This window comes from Ornithodoros turicata, chromosome 6 (assembly GCF_037126465.1).
Source record: "Ornithodoros turicata isolate Travis chromosome 6, ASM3712646v1, whole genome shotgun sequence".
NCBI lineage: Eukaryota > Metazoa > Arthropoda > Arachnida > Ixodida > Argasidae > Ornithodoros > Ornithodoros turicata.
The window spans coordinates 58,229,854-58,247,192 of record NC_088206.1 but is presented as its reverse complement, the minus strand read 5'-3'; the positions used below and the strand labels follow the sequence as shown (position 1 = coordinate 58,247,192).

At 45.8% G+C, this 17,339-nt stretch overlaps 1 long non-coding RNA gene across 1 annotated transcript in view; it reads right to left on the bottom strand.

The window, feature by feature from the left end:
* Positions 1-518: 518 nt before the first annotated feature.
* LOC135396800 (uncharacterized) overlaps positions 519-17,339 on the bottom strand; it is a 156,067-nt gene continuing 139,246 nt past the window's right edge. The window contains exon 3 of the long non-coding RNA XR_010423530.1: positions 519-569. This is a non-coding gene — a long non-coding RNA (uncharacterized LOC135396800). The remainder of the gene's footprint in view (positions 570-17,339) is intronic.

Sequence of the window (17,339 nt, the reverse complement as noted above, 5' to 3'; positions counted from 1 at the left end):
TCGTAGGTGCTATGGCACCCATATTGATCAAGTCCACAACTCTGTTTCTTTTTTTTTTTTTTTGTTGTTGTTGTTAGAAGTACAATACGTGGGCAGTACGTTCTAGATCCCGGTTTCGTTTCAAACCGGTGGAAAGCACTAAAGGCGGTCGCAGTACTACAAGTATAACGTTACAACGAATATTTCATTTAGAGAACGTAAAGGCGACCGGAGTATTAAATTCCCCAAGCAACCTTGTTGAAAATGCGAGAGGAGCTTGTAAATGTCGTCTAATTCGCTTCTAAAATGCGTTACGAATGTCCTGGTTGAGGAGAGCTTTGTACCTGAAAGTGGGCTTTCCCACTTTGCACTTCGGCACAGCGGAAAGGATGACTTTACAAGAGCTGACGCGCTAATGGTCTCTGAAAACGTAGTCAAGCAAGACGTTAATGGATTGGCGTCGACCTACCTTCATTCGACAGTAACGTTGTCCGTCAACAACACTACGTGCATTAATGAGACAAATAATGTTTGGTGAGGCTGTGTCGTTTTCTTCACTTCATGTATGCATGTCACCTCATCCTTCTGCACTGCAAAACCAAACAAACAAACTTTTAGTTAGAATCAAACAGACACACACTAAAAGGGACAATGAGATCGCCAATTTCATAAAGTTATATACCTCATTATATACCTCATTTATATGTACACGAAATGAACAGTCGGGGATTGTGGAAAACTCTCAGTCAAGGACGGTCAACACAAGTGACAAAAAGATAAAACAGTGAAACACGTGTTTATTAGCGTATAAGCTTTCACGCAGCGAACCGCAGGTACCAAATAAAATGCTGTCCAATGCACACTCTTAAAATAGATGGTGGTGGTGACGACGATAGATATGCTTGCCGTAGTCGGCCACGCTTAAGCGGGCAACATCACGCTTTTCGCAGGGAAGGGGGGTCCGCGCGTCCTGGGCCGACTTCACAGGGAACTGCGCCGATATTTGTCTTAAAGCGTCCGAGGAAAACCCAAGAAAAACACCCAGACAGCACCGCCGGCGCCCGGATTCGAACCCGGGTCACCCCCTAGCTCTTAAAATAGATGGTGGTGGTGCCAGTGAAAGAGCTCGCCGTTGTCGGCCTCACACAGGTGGGCAACGCCACGACTAACGCCCTGGGGGAATATGCGTCCTGGGCCGACTTCTAAGGGAACTGTGCCGATATGCAAAATAGAGGGGGGGGGGGTTGAGGTAGCTTGCCGTTGTTGGCCGCACTCAAGTGGGTAAAATAGAACTTCACAACATGGCACGCTCTTAGCCAATCACCATCCCGCATGATATCATTCTGCACACTGATTTGTTAAAAATGGGAGACGTACGCCTTCTTGTGACACCTATGCAGTTATGTTAATTGTCACAAAAATGCGTACGCCCCGCACTTTCTACAAATCAGGAGTGATAAGATATATCTTTTTTTTTGATTGGGTGTTAGCGCCGCGAAGCAACTGTGGCTATGAGCGGCGTACAGATGTGGACAGACGGAGAGAGGATAGCAGGAAGGAGTGGGGGACAGTGGGGTTAGTAACGGTCCTGGGCCGACTTCAGGGGGAACTGTGCCGACATTCGTCTGGAAAGTCTTCGGAAAACCCAGGGAAAATCTCAGACAGCACAGCCGGCGGTAGGATTCGAACCCACCACCTCCCAGTCTTCAGCACGACCTTGGTTACCACCAACGAGCGGACGCCTTAGCCCACTCGGCCATGCCGCTGGTATAAGAGATATAATTCTGTGCAATGGTTCGCCTCTACCGTGCTATGTGGTGAAGAGCGCATGAAAGCTTGTACGCTAGAGAACAGAAGTTTCAGTGTTTCATTTTTCACTACACGAAATGAAATAAAACAAAATAAAATACAAATACAATTCCTACTAGTAACCTTCAATGCGAGATGTTCCGTGAGGTCTCACGTATCGCATTTAATTTCGTCATTCCGCAAGACGCCTTGAACGTTTGAGCTCACTCTACCTTTCTACGACCTTCTACGAGAAAATTGAGCAAAAATAGTACCCGTGGAGATCACAAAAAGAATACAAAAGCCATAATCGTAAAAGGCAACACACCACACGTGCACATAACTGGCAATCGTGCAGTGAATAGACGTTTCTACGAGCATTCCATTGCGCCCAGACCACAGCCGCCCGCTAAAGAAGAAAAAAAAAATAGAGCGAGGGAGTGGGGTGTACCAAACAGGCTTGGACGAATGTAAGAAGACGCGAGAGACAGAGAAGAAAGGAGTGAGAGAGAGAAAGAGAGTAAGCGCGTCCCCCACCCTTCGATTGGCGTCCGACAAACAAAAATCGATGCTATGCGCCAAAGGGATAAAAGGACAATAAAAAGAACAACAAGGGGTAAAAGGGAGAGCAAGAAAATAATTGCGGCTAAAAAAAAAAAGAAACTACAGAAAAGCTAGAAAGAAGAAGGGTGAGAGAAGTGAGGGGGCGCTGCATGCAAGGGTCAGTGTCCATCCACCAATCCGATCGCTGCCCAATCGATTTTTAAATGTCCGAGCTGCCCTTCTTCCTCCCTTCTTCCCCCTTTTCCTTTCCTTCTTTTTATAAACTCCCCCAAAGGCCACCCTTCCTTTCCCCCTTCTCTCTCTTCACCCGTATCTATTCCTTTTCATTTTGCTGCCTTTCTTCCCACCCTTTTCCTTCTCTCCCGATTCTTCCCCATCATTTTCCCATATATGGGCTGTTACTTCCTTTCGCCTTGTCCACCGTGCGGACCCACTCCCTGTATGCCTCCAAGGTCCATCAATTTCCGTTAGGTTAAAAAAGAATTTGCGTCCCCATGTGTATTACCCTTCCTGGGAGTCTGGCCTGCAGTCTCCTGATTTTTTTTTTCCTTTCCATCTTTCTTCCCTCATCCTTGCATTGTCGCTGTGTCAACAGCGAAACTTTTGGGCGAACGCCGCTTATATATCTGTCTTTTGGAAGGAAAGATAACAAATTGCGAACGGGCAAATAAAAAGCGTATTGAGCATTCGAGGCTCACAGGCAAATACAATGAACGGCGTAGACGTATATAGGAAGAAATAGTGATGTCGACCTTTTCTTATACGGGTTTACAAAAGGATTGAAGAAAAAGTTTTCAGCATGGCTCGCATGGTGAAATATGTGCAAAGAACATGGCAGGATTGTCAAGTGCTTTCGTGCGCAGAAAGTACCTCGCAATTTCAAAGTGTGCTGTTCCAAAGAATGAAATAGGATGAAAAGTAACCATTCTGAGGTTGAAACAGGCAAACACAACACAAAGCCACACGGTGTAGTATTGGTAAATTTTCCTCGAACAATAAAAAAAGCAAGAACACTGAAATATCGAAAAATGGCAGTCGTCAGGCAAGCCAGACAGCTGCGGAAATCGAACCAGCACCTCTTGAACACTGGTCAAGTGTATTAAGCGATTGACCATCTTTCAATGTCTTTTTTTTTATCAGCTTTTATTATGAAGCTACGTCTAAGGGTATGGGGTATGACATGGTGAATGATAAATTATGCTTCAGTGCTGCAAAGCATGGCCGGCTTTTGATAAAAAAAAAGAAAGAAGGTGGTGGAAAATTAAAGAAGAACGGGAGAACCGATGACAGGCAGACACACATAGGAGGTGAAGAGTATCAGTGTATAATTTTGTGCGTTGTCGACAAAGTTCCATGCATAAGCCTCCACAAGCACCTTTGGTCGAGAGAAATGTGGGCATTTTTAGTGCCCAAGAACAGGTTTCTTCAACTATGGAATTTAATCCACCAGCTTGACCGCACTTATGCTGTATTATCTATGGCCTTTATAGAGGTATACGCCCGCAATATTTCAAACCAGAGGGAAATCTTTGTAAGTGAGGAAAAAATATCGTACGGCAATTAACATAAAAATATATGACAGTTAAAACCCAGAGACTAGGGTGTTATGAAAGAAAAATCTGGACAGACACTTCCCAGTCTTGGGCTTTTTACTGTCATATATTCTGGACCCGCGAGCTGTCCTGCTTCTTATAGCAAGCCTTAACTGAAGTTACATTCCTTAGACGCGTTCTTATCGAATTCACAACCACAGGCATCGTGAGCTTTTGGAAGAAACGTCGTATGCTTGAGGAAGCATCTCCAGCAGCCGCATGTATACATATATCAGTTAATCGATGAATATGTGGAGTATACATATTGTAGAGACCTAGAGAGGGCGGCTTTGCGCTCCAATGGGTTCGTGATCGCCTTTTCAACCCACCATCTTTGCATTGTATGAATCGGAGACGGGCAGCTCTCCTTTTGGGCTATTGTTGTTTGTGCCGGAGAGAGGCGCCTCTACAACGGAGACATGTAAAGCTCTTATACTTTGCTGCCAAAGCCGTTCCTCTTGCTGTTCATGAGCGAGATTGAAACTCGGAGGTCGGGAGATATCGCAGTGGCGCAAAATGGCAGCCACGCTCATATATATCTTATCTTACTTTCCTCCTCTGTTGCAGGTTTGTGTCCATCAATCAGCACTACATGTACGCGTACCTTTGCGACACTTAGACAATAGGAAGTTTTAGTTGTAGAGTACGCAATCGCCTTGCAAGGAAATGGCGTTGTTCACGGGGCTTATGGACGTTCTATGACTTGCTGAATGTATGCTGTGTGTGCCCCCAGCGATTCGGACATGTTACACTCGCTTGGTGAAACTTTTGAACTACATGTTGGCCTACATCATTTGAACTCGTTCACCAGTTGTACATTCTGTGTGTAACTGGAGTAGCCATTTCGACTTCGTCTAATTCACGTCTCCATTTTTTTTCTTTATCGCATCACCATCACCATCACGGATGTTCAGTTTGCTCATTACACCCAAATGCCCTGCGCGAGCATGGACATGATCACATGACACGGCTAAAGAGGAGAGTGAAGTGAGTGAATAATCCATACCACGTGAACAACTCTGAGCACATGAACGTACGTAGACACTTGGAGTGCAGACTCTCAGGTACGAGGAGTCACACAGAGTCACAGCAGTCACAAAAAACCTGCTAAAGAGGAGAAGGCAGCCCTGTGTCCGCAAGGAAATGTACAAGAGCTTCGATGGTCAAACGCAGAAAGGATGAGTTTGCACAAGGACCAAGCAGCCCTCTCAAACTCATACGACTTGCTGTAACCTTGTCTATAGACAGACGCAGACATGATCGCCGTCGTTCGTGGACAGTAGGGGAAGGGATGCAAGGTGAAATTTTTTTTAGAAAACTGTCCTAATTCGAAACGTACTTAGAGGGTGTTGGCATTTCAGTGCACTAACTGCACTGTTGATCCCTCTGGAAACTGACGTTTCCCTCCTTTTTTTATAATAAAATATATCCCCCCCCCTCTGGATACTGTGGAACAAAAATGACGCGAATACTTCATGACAATATGGCCAAAAACTTTTAATATGCAACAGGAGGCACAGTGTTTCAATATGCCCCAACCTTGGGGCACGTAGCAACAGGCTGCGGGTATGTTCAAACAATTGGATATTGTATAAGACAGGAATCAGGGATTTGCCGTGCAGTCATGGCAAACATATAACGGGTCTGTGTTACTACAATCCAAATGGGACCATCATTTGCAAGCCTTGCGCTGAACCCACCCAGACTTGTGCCCGTTACCAAAAAAAAGGAACTAAATACCGTTACCCGTTACTTCAGAAAAAAGTAACTAAATACGTTACTCGTTACCAACATACAAAACTAACGAGTTCTCGTTACTCACAGGTAACGAGTTACTTTTGCGTTACCGCCGCATAGTTAAACGAGCCAACAAACATGCCGTCATTTGCCTTCAACACTTTATAATGAGGAATTACACTTCAGAAGAAGCTGACACTCGAAATTTGTCGTCCGTCCTTCGTGTTCCGTGTCTCTCGGCCCCTTACCATGACTCTATATCAGCTTGCCTGGACCTTCTCCCTCCTTTCCACTTTTCGTGCCACCATTCACCAGCGGTTCCCAAAAACAGACAAGGGGCTGCGTCATAATTTAGGGCGATCAGAAGCTTAGCAAGGACAAGAAAAGTCGAGAAGTCGAAACGCGTTTTTTGTTGCCATAGCACAATTGGTGCCCATTCTTGTGAAGGAGTGATGGTCGGAGATTACGGAAACAAGAGAAAAGTCAACGACACATCCAGCAAGGGACTTTGAGTCACACGTTGTCGTGGGTCACGCAGGTCAAATCTGCACGCATTGCGCCACGCGGAGTGCCGAAATGTGCTCCCCCGCGCTGAAGAAAATGAACGAGTAACGTCAGTAACGAGTTACCAAGTTTTGTAACTGATTCCGTTACTATTACATTTTTTGAAAAAGTAACTGAATCGTTACTTCGTTACCAAAAAAAGTAACCGTTACCAAGTAACGAGTTACTTGCAACGAGTTAGGCACAACTCTGAACCCACCCCTAGTTCGGTTCGTACTTCTCATGTCACACCAGACAGTAATATTCCATGGAGTCATCTACAACAGTTTTTTGGGGATCGTTTATTCCTGGACGTCTTGGGCTTTGCTGTGCTCAATGTTTGCTGTGCCTTGCTTTTCTCTGCGATGTATATATACCACCCCTACTTTCCAATTTCAAGCACTTGTTGCAATTTGCCCCATAGCGGCATGGCACCGGTAAACGCCATTTTGCCGCAGAATGAGACGCCATAAGTTACTGGAGTTTGGGAAGTTAAGACTGCGAAAGAAGTACCTATGCAAGTACGTCCAAACGTTCGTGCTCCTTGTGCACGCATTCAGCATTCTAGAGCACGCAGACCATAAGCGTAGTCAAAGAAAATTTGCTTTCGAGGCCAGGAACCACTTTTTGTTGTCTCGGTGACGTTCCGCTCTACACAGCTCCCTGACGCTGTTCTGAATGGAGCAGAAGTGTGGAAGGATGAAAAACGTACGTACGTACGTTACCTCCTTGCTCAAGACCGCAAGGGGTGTAACTGCCATGGTTACCACCTTCGTCGTAGGGTGATAAAATCTTGTGACCGTGTGCATTTAACCCAAATGTTGCGTCTCTTCAGCCCTCCTCGGTGGCTCAGTCGGCAGCGTCTCCGCCTGCTGATCCCAAGATCGCGGGTTCAATCAGGGCCGAGGAGGGTGGCAACTTGGTGGAAGGGTACAACTTCCTCCTTCCGCAATGGACGTTAAATGGGGTCTACCGAGTGTCGACATTTGGGCGCACGTTAACAGAACCCTCAGGCGTGCAAAATTAATCCACAGATCCGACCACTGTGGCGTCTCTCATGATCGCCAGCATCTCATGATCGATGAAGCATATCTTTCCTTTGCAACGTCTTGGTGTCAAGTAATGTTTGGCCAACTTTGGTGAACCCAAGTAATCTTTGTTGATATTTTCTGACCCAACACTTCGTAATCCCTCCTGTATATCTGTTCGGGTCTTTCAACCTCTGACGCGTGTTTATTGCTTTGGTGACCAAGGAAATAAATGCCCGGATCCACTGGTGATTCACCTGGCAATATGAATAGGAACGGTTTTCTGATGAAGTTCGCTATTGACAAGCAAGGCCAAGCATGGGACCACCCTATTGTTCAAGAGGATAAATGACAGATCCGCGAAGTTCCTGAAAAAAAAAAGAAAGAAAGAAAAAAGGCGGTTAAGTTCCAGTGGGCTGGAAATCTAGACACGGCGGGAAGTGTCCTGGACATGGCTTGACGAGGAAGGAAAGTATTTTGAGTACTGAGTAGCAAATAGCGAAAAAAGTATTTTAAATACATTAAAATACTTGTCGTAAAAAGTATTGAGCAGAGTACCAAAATACCGGAAAAAGTATTTAAAATGCTGTATTTTGAGTACGTACTCAAGATACATACAAGTTTCCTTTGCGCCCATAACCAGGGGTGTAACTTTACAACCATTTGGGCACAACATATGTAGCAGGCGAGTTACCTCCCAAAAGGTGTAACGTCTCTACTCTTTTTTCTGAGAGTGTACCGTCGAAAGGTGGAGCTGCTAGCGCCATGAGGGTACCAGAAAAGTTGACTGTTTCAGTTTACCCCGTGGTTCGATGTGCCCCCCTTTCCCCTATACAGCAGAGGAGGGCTTGCTCCGTGTCCGCGAGCGTGCAACAGTTAGGACAATTCGGGGACTCAAGTTATTTTCCCTACTTGCACATCCGAAGAGGGGCATCAGCAGCATTTACGTAGTTGGTACAATAAGGATGCTCGTGTAGTGATGCAAAACTATCGAAAAATCGACTATCGATAGTTTTCAAAAAACGATCGATAATGTGAAAACACTATCGGTAGTCGACTATCGATAGTACTATCGATAGTTTTACGACTTATGACCATCGATAGTACTACCGATAGTTTTACTACATGCGACTATCGATAGTCTTACGACATGTTACCATCGATAGTACTACCGATAGTTTTACTACATGCGACTATCGATAGTACTATCGATCGTTTCACTAAATGTGACCGTCGATAGTACTATTGATAGTTTCACGACCTATGACTATCAATAGTTGGCGATCGATACTTGACTATCGATAGTTCTAGGACATTTGACTATCGGTAGATACAGGCAGTTTAGCGACGCCTCACTTTGTTCGGTTATAGGTTTATTTCCCGTAACACACGAAACACTTGGTTTCTGGCGCCAGGAGCGGACCACCACCGACTGTGCCGCGCGTACTTAACGCTTACGGGTGGAGGCACTTTCGCTACTCATAACCATGGTTGCTTACTTAGCTTTGCGTTCAATGAAGGGCTTGCTATGACGACAGTACATCCCGCTGTCTAATCTAGATTAACGAATATCACCACACAATAAGTTTGTACTACACCAACAGAGATTGCTGAGTTGCTCATCCTCGTCAGAATCTTAGAATGTGAACAAAAACTGGGTATACAGCTAGCTGGGTACATAGATAGAAATTGGAGGCTCTTCTCCTAAGGCATTTGCTGAAAGAGATTGGAACTGTCTAAGCCAGTAATTCTGGTGGACAAATATGAGCATGTCTACTTTCTTTCCCTTCAGTCTGCAGCGGATGTCCGAGATTATCTGCCCTGCAGCAGAGAACACACGCTCTGCTGGTACCGACGTAGCTGGAACACACATGCACTTAAAGGCTACCTCGCAGAGCGGCGTTGCATAACTCTAGCTGGACCTCCAGAATTCCAAAGGATTGCTGTTCCTCGGCTGTGGTTTGATCTCGAGGCACTGCCGTAGCATGAGCTCTGCATTAGAGGTTGGAGTCAACGGCGTGTGCCTTCTTCGTCCAGGAATCCTAAAACCCGAACTTTTTGCGTAGATTTGTCTTCCTGTGAAGTTTCGAGACCTACAGCAGGACTGGTCACAGCACTGATACTGATACTGATACCTTTATTGTGTCTCAGCTGAGTGTACAAAAAAAATACAAGACCACGAGGCCAGGCACTGACACTGCTTTGAGAGATTCGTGCACTACGTTCATCAACCAGGCCTTCCCTGGTACGGTCCGAGTTTGCCCTGTTTAGAAATGCTCGTTCCTTCATTTGTGGATCCAGCATGGTTGCGAGTTGCGACTGATGTTAAGTTCCTCTCTTCATAACTGTCCATCCTTCGATACAGAGAAGAAACGAACTCTTGAAGCACAATTTTAGCCACTGTCGTTTTCAGTGCGGGCTCGATGCGCGCTTCGATCTCCGTGACGATACTGCGGACGACAGGAATGACCAAAGAAATCGTTGTATACTGATCTCCGGACATCAGTTTTGTAGCCTCTTCAAACGGTTCTAGAATCGCCACAACATCCTCGATGAGCATGACGTCTTCTGCTGACAAAGGGCTTGGTGCGCGAGGTAACTTCGACAGCATCAGAGTAAGGGCCTCCCCAACTTCTAGGATCCTCTTCAGCATGTAAAAAATACTGTTCCATCGTGTTGGAGTTTCCTTTATGAATTTTAGTTGGGGTACCTTACCAATGCACTCTTGTTCTTCTCGGAGCTTGGCGGTAGCGACGGAACTTGACCTTATGTGACGCACAATGTTCTTGCAGTTTAACAGCACAGTGTTTAGTTCGTTACTGCTTTTTAGACCATCTTAGACTGTTAGATTCAACGTATGAGCGAAGCATGGTAGGTGATCTATACCAAGCAATCTTGCTGCAAGAATCATCCTCTTGTCGTTGTCGGTGACAAGAGCAACGATTGTATAGCGGATTCCCCAGTCGTCAGCCACATCTCCGATAGCCTGGGCAACGTTCTCTGCAGTATGAGACCCGTGAAAAACGGTTGTCGACAGCACGATTCCTTGCACAATTCCTTGGCTTCATAAGAATGACACGGAGTTTGTCCTTGGCTTCGCCATACAGTGTGGGTACAATAGCCTCAGAAATTTGCGTTCGACTTTGCAGCTCGTATCGGGGGTCTAACATGTGTCAGAAATCTCGAAAACCCTTGTCGGCGACAATCGAAAATGGTTGCATGTCTCTTGCTATCATCAAAGCTAACTGCTTGTCAAGCTTCTTTTTCTTTTCACTCTCATCCCCGTACTTTCTGAGTTTTTCTGCTACAAAGGAATGTAGCTTGCGTTGTTTTTGTCTGGAGGGACCAGCCAGAGTCACACACGGATGTGATACTTCTTCAGACTCCTGTACTTCCCTATCCTTTGTAAAAAACGAACCAGGATGGCTTCGCTTCATATGGTCTCTTAAATTTGAAGTATTTCCGCTGGTCTTATACGATAGTCCACTATCAATTGTTCTCTCACTATCGATAGGTCCACTATCGATAGTCCACTATCGATAGTTTTCTTACTATCGATAGTTTCTCACTATCGATAGTACTATCGATAGTTTTCCTACTATCGATGGTTCGATAGTATTTGACTATCGATCTATCGATAGTATCGATAGTACTATCGATAGTTCTGCATCACTATGCTCGTGACCTGTTCGTACCATGAGGGATGGAAAACGGCACAGCCGGATCTATAGCTCTAAGGCAGTCATTTGCAGCTGCCACAAATAGGAGATGCAAGAGCAATTTATCTGCAACAAAGCACCGCAGGAAAAAGTTCGCATCAGTATATATGAGTGAACGGTGCACAGCCATATCAATCATTGCCGTGGGGAGCGCTGGCTAACCTTTTCAGGGACTTCCACCTTTCATCGTTAATATCTTAGGCAATTTGAGGCTTTGTATGCATTTGTCCTTTCTATGTTGTTCCAGCCTCAGAACATGAGTTCTCTCATGTTCCTCACTTCTTGCTGTGCCCAGGAACTCATTGAACGATAATATCATGCCCAGCCAGACGAGATAGGTGAAGAAATGTTTCTAACAATCGAAGAAGCTGAAAAATTGGCGATTGGTGTCCAAGTTCGGAAACATGTATACCTCGTAGCGCGGCTTTGAGTCCGATAAAAAGATTGGTTTGCGGGGTGAACAGGACTTGCTGCCGCCATGGATGATATAACTATTAGACGCTTTGAATGCACGGGCGACACCTCATCCCTGACATAGAAAGAAGACGACAAGACATCGACAGTGGCAAACCCGTCAGTAAAAATATTGTTCTGCGATACGCATATCACATCAAGATGCTGTAGCATCAGACCACGGCTCTGCAGGATTACTACAGGGTGTCGTTTCTTTCGTTTTTTTTTTCTTTTTTGTTGTTGTTCGACTTTGATTTTTTATACAAAAGGATGTGAGAGCAGCGCTGACGACATCTTGGCAGACGGGTTATCCGGCCAGGCGGACGTCCCGTAGGACACTATATGCGACTACTGGACGACCAATGAGGTAAATGCATTAATTAACTTATTAATATGAAGTTGTCTGGGAAATGCGAGATAGCAGAATTGGAGTCAGTCATTATTCAAATCCATCGTCCTTATTAGACACCCTGAGAAGCGAACGTAGCGAAATTTGGCAATTTATATCTCAATTGAGATATAAATTGCCAAATTTCGCTATGCAAATGAGCCGAAACCGGGACTACGCACTTTTCGAGCGCGGAAACGACGCCCAAGCAGCACAACATTTTGGTCCAATATTGTCAATGTCGGCCCAATATTGGGCCAAGGCCGCGCGCCTTAATACTGTCAACCCACGGACCGCATGCGTCTCAATACTATCAACTGCTTTTCACTGGTGTGGCTGATTTTTTGAACCACAGGAAGGCTGCATAGTCATAGTGTAGCGTTCTCTAGCACAAGGGAGCAGTGAACGTTCTGAAGGTCTTGCTGTGATGCACGGGCTAGACATCATGTTTGTTGAGCGGCAGCAATAAACGGAAGCTGATATGATGATAAGTTAACTGGATTGTAGTGTATTGGAGCTAGGTGGCTGCCGTAAGGGCGCCTGCAGCTCCAGTTCTTACGCGTTAAAATATAATAATTAGGAGTGATATAATTTAGAAGCGGTCTTTTATACCGCTGTCTTTTAAGAAAACGCAGAGCGCTTTCAGTGCTTTGGATTGTTGGTGCCTTGTGGGCCATCTTCCGGTAACCTTGCAAAAGGAGAAAGGCCTGTTGTCCAGTGCCGCTAGAGTCTGTTGGAGTTTAAGTCTGGCTTGGCTATATTCTGGGCAGTGCATGATTATGTGGTGTGTATCCTCTGGGACTTTGCATCGTTTGCAAAGGACTGAGTCGCAGAGCCTTAGCTGGCGCCTTGTAGTTCCTGTGTACAGCGCTCCAAGTCGTGTGCGATGTATGGCTGTTTTGACTGATCGTTCAATTCCATTTGGAATTATGCTGTCTGCTTCAGGGTCGATGAATGCAAGGTAGTCCTTTGGTCTCATTGATTGTTTCCAAATTGTGCGCGATCTTCTTTCTGTACTTTTACGAAGAAGGCTCTTGGCATCTGACTTTGTAAAGGGGACTGCAGATATCCTACTTTTGCTAAGGGCTTCCTTAATAAACGGAAGCGACACACGTCGGAGTGAACAGGTACTTTACTTATAAGAATAGTGTGCGTGCGCGAGCACGCGAGCGCAGGTGCAGGTTTTTACTCCTGCTGTCGTTATCGTCAGTCCAACACGCCCCCTCGACAACCACCTACTGAAGATCCGCATCTTTCCTTGTCGGAAGCAATAAAGTATATAGTTTCCTCGGTGCGTATTCCTCTCCGCTGCTGGTTTACTTTCACCAGTCCTGCGTCTCCTAGAAACCCGCCGGTCTGGAGCATAGCGACTACCTTGCACATCTTTTCCGCCGGGACCTGTCACGTTGACAGCTTTGTGTCTTTTGTCTCCAGCAACGACGTCAAATACGACCACCTCTTCCTCACCTACGCTGCGCTTCACCCTTAAAGGTTTGTTTCTGGTGATGGCCGTCCGATGAACAAAGATATCCTCGTGGGTGTCATTCCGGTGGATGAATCCATAGCCGTTCTTCACGTTGAACCACTTGACGATCCCGAGCACCCTCTTGGCGAGCAGACGTTCCGCATTGACCGATTTGCTATTGACATGTCTTCCCCATAGTCCACGGTGACTGGAAGCTCGCGAGATTTGTTCCCCCATGGCGTTGCTGATTACAGGCCAGTAGAGATCATCTTCTAGGCAACCGGTTGCTACTACCCGCCCGCTGTAAGTAACTGTGCAGCGGTCCCTGTAGAAAGTCACAACATTTCCAAGTTGCGTCATCTTGTTGACGGAAAGCAAACTGCTTCCTAGAGACGAGACATACAGGACATTTCTAATTCGAACCTTTCTGCATACGTCCCCTGATTTGCAGTAGAGGAACCCCTCGTCTACCCCTTCGCAAGATATGCACTGACCATTGGCCACGGTGACCTCCTCTAACTTCTCGAAGAAATTTTCGGTGAAAAAATTCCGGTCGTTGTACATGTGACTCGTAGCGCCTGAGTGAATATACCATGCGGTCTTTGTTAGCCCCTAGTAAGAAAGCAACGTCAGAAGACGTCGAGTCACCTGACGCAGCAACTCTGGCCCTTTGCCTAGTGGACTGTTCGGGAGACGACCCTTTCCCATTTCTCCGTGCGGGACAGTCTCTCTTGACATGACCCAACTTCTTGCAATAATAGCACTCCCTGCCAGCATCTGGAGCCTTCGTCGCCCCACGCGCCTCGATTCGCAGCGCTGTCTTAGGATTAGATGTTCCTACCAAGGTATCCTGCTTTCTTTTGTACTCGCCTGCGAGCTTTCCTTTAACGTATTCGAGCGTGAGCTCTTCATCTGGACGAGCATCAAGAGCTCTCACGAGTGCCTCGTAGGTCTCAGGAAGACTGTACTGAGGAATAACCTCAACGTTTATTGCAAGCGGGCCCAGGTGTTGCCAGTAAGGTGGAACAAATTGGGCTCAAGTGGGATATGAGCCACAAAATTTCATAAGTACAGTGCTGGACAGAAGTTTACGGAACACGCTCCGGCGCATTCTTTCCTCAGAGGGACACGCTGACAGCGAATGCCACCGTATGGACTTACAGACATATGCCTAAGTACCTAATCCACTCACCTGGTACCGTTCGCTTCTAGCGTGTCACCCTGAGGAAGGAATATGCCGAAACGTGCTCCGTAAACTTTTGTCCAGCACTATACCGTTGGATCTTGCTCCGCATGGACCACACTTTGGCAGCTCGGGACGCAATACGTTTGGACCTGTATGGTAACTGTCAATGAGTTTCAGCATCAACACACACACACACACATAAGAGACGTTGATGAGATGGGCCCGATGCCGGCCATCAGGCTGAGCGCTGCCCCAGTGCCATTTGGAGGCAATAAGAGATGATGATGGAGATGAGGATTCCGGTAATCAAAGCATGGTGGAGAGGCCTGTTGATGACAGGAAATCCCAAAGATGACGGAGACCTTGGTGCATATGAACGGTACTGCAGCATCAATAAAGTAGTATTGCTATACGAAACAGCACACGTTGTCCAAGCACCATTCAGTATACGTTTATCCTCCTGAATGTAAACGCGAGATAATTTAATGCAGCGCACTAAAAACATAGTAAAACGGCGTTCCTTTCATGACTTAACAGCGCACAAGCAAGACAAGGACCACAGAACGGCACGGACAAGCGCTGACTTCAAACTAAAGATTTACTCTAAGAAATAGTAAATATATACATCAGTCATGCGCGTTTCCTATCGTAAATCTTTAGTTGGAAGTCAGCGCTTGTCCCTGTCGTTCTGCGGTCCTTGTCTTGCTGGTGTGCCGTTCAGTCAGGATACCGTATCAACTATGCAAACCTTCAATCTTGTTGGAGCGTTTCTTGGCATGTTACGGAGAAGCCAGCACACTCTGTAAGAAATATTCTTCCACCACAAACCATTTCAGTGCTTGGACTGCAGCATGTCCAAAACAGATCGCCTGTGCATACAAAATCTTAACAGACTTCCAACACTGCACTGTAAATAAATTTCCCTTATTTTCCAACACCCCACCCTCACTCTCCATATTTTTCGCTCTCTATTTGCTATGGCTATCAGGCATGCACAAGCTACCTCACTATGAGCACAGTCTAAGCAAGACACCATAAAAAAAAAAAAGAATCTCGCTACGTATCTAAAAAATATGTTTAAAAAAAGGGGGAAGCAAGGAGCGGTGGACTGTGACTTCTTTATATATCCTTTCCCCATTTTTATATCTTCTGATATTCATAGTGCGACTGCTTGAAAGCCGTGCCTCCGGACCATCTCTTTCAACCGTTCGAGATATGACGGTCGACCAACACAATTGCTTCTGACACCGAGACCCTGGTTGTGCATACGATATCGACCCAAATCAAATCTACTCTGTGCCGAATCCTGACCCCTTTTCTGTCACGTGACAAGGCTCTTCCCTTGGGGGACCCACACGTGACGCGAGGTCTGTGACTCAAGAGGCCTTCCGCTTGCCTTTTCTTTTTCGAGAAGATCTCTTGCTCGCCCTTGCATGTCAATGACGTCTCCTTCCTTTATTTTGCAGGCATTTCTCTTTTTTAACCTGTCGTGTATATGCAAAGTGGGGTCGGGAAAAAGAGAAGTTCCAGTCGTGTGTATTGGAGGAATTGTATTGCAGCTATACGAGACTTTTGCTGTGTGGTGTGCATAGGGCGTTGGAGTTAGAGGAGCCTTGCGGGAAAAAAACTGGAAGAATGGCGTCGTGCAAGATGGTGTGCGAGCAGATGATACTTGAAGCTGCGCGTGAACAATAAAGAAGTGCTATACCGAGGTTGACTAATTTCAATCTCCCCATCGAGCTTATCTTACATATACATGTGTATTCGACAACGGTCAGAAGTGGTCAGACAGCAAGGTATACATAGGCACTTGTTCAGAAATAATAATAATAAATAATAATAATAATAATTTATTGTAATTACCCATTGTGAAACGGAACCAACAGACACGGGGCCGCCTAAGCAGGAGACAGCTTGCGGGCTATAGGCCCGACAGTTTGTTCATAGCACAAAAGCGCGCTGTTAGAATTATAGCTGACCTGTACCTTTCGACAGTCACACTGACGAACTGTTCATTACACTTAACATAATCAAGGCAACAAACCTGTATAGCTATTTTTTGTTAAAAACCTATGTAACTGCTGTAAAGCAAAATAATACCTTTTTTCTTTCGCTTTTTTCACTTCATTCTTTCACCGAGCGTACGCGCCACACTGCAAGATGGAAGATTCCTAAGTTGAGGACTGATTACGGACGCCAGTCGCTAACCTATAGCCTTCCACATATACTAAACAGGTTTTCCGCACTGAATTTGCAGGTTAATGATGTGTCATCGTCCTTCCTAAGGACACTAAGCATACGTGGTGCATTGTGTATAGCTGATTATGCTGAATTGTTGTCTCCTATGTGCAGTGCCTGCATTTCGTGTATGTGTTCCTTTATACGTTTTCTCTTTGGTTAGATTTCTGAGATAATTATCAGTGATGAGTGACAAAGGGTCGTGCCCTAGTCAAGCAGCTTTTTTGCTGCTTTTTGGCCACCCTCTGATGTACAGGTTCCTACAAAGGTTTCCAATAAAATGAAAAAATGAAATGAAATAAAAGGACGGAACCAAGTCGACAATAGTCACAGCGCGTCAATGAAGAGTAACATTGTTTTACCATCACGTATAGAAGTTAGGTTTAGTGAATCTGTAGGGATGGTGTTAAAGGTACCGATCCCGACAAAAGTTTCAGAACACCGGAGCTGCGTATATCTTCATCCTTGCAGCAAACGGGAGGAGATAGACTTATACAGGCAGGTGACTCTGTATTCCACACCTCTCAGCAGGTGTTTCCAGTACTGTCCGCTCCTAGGGTGTCGCTCCGATCAAGAAATACGTCGCTCTGGGGCCCTATTCTCGCCAAAGTAATCGACCTCGATTACTTTGTGTTTCGCCTGTCATTGGTCGTTACGTG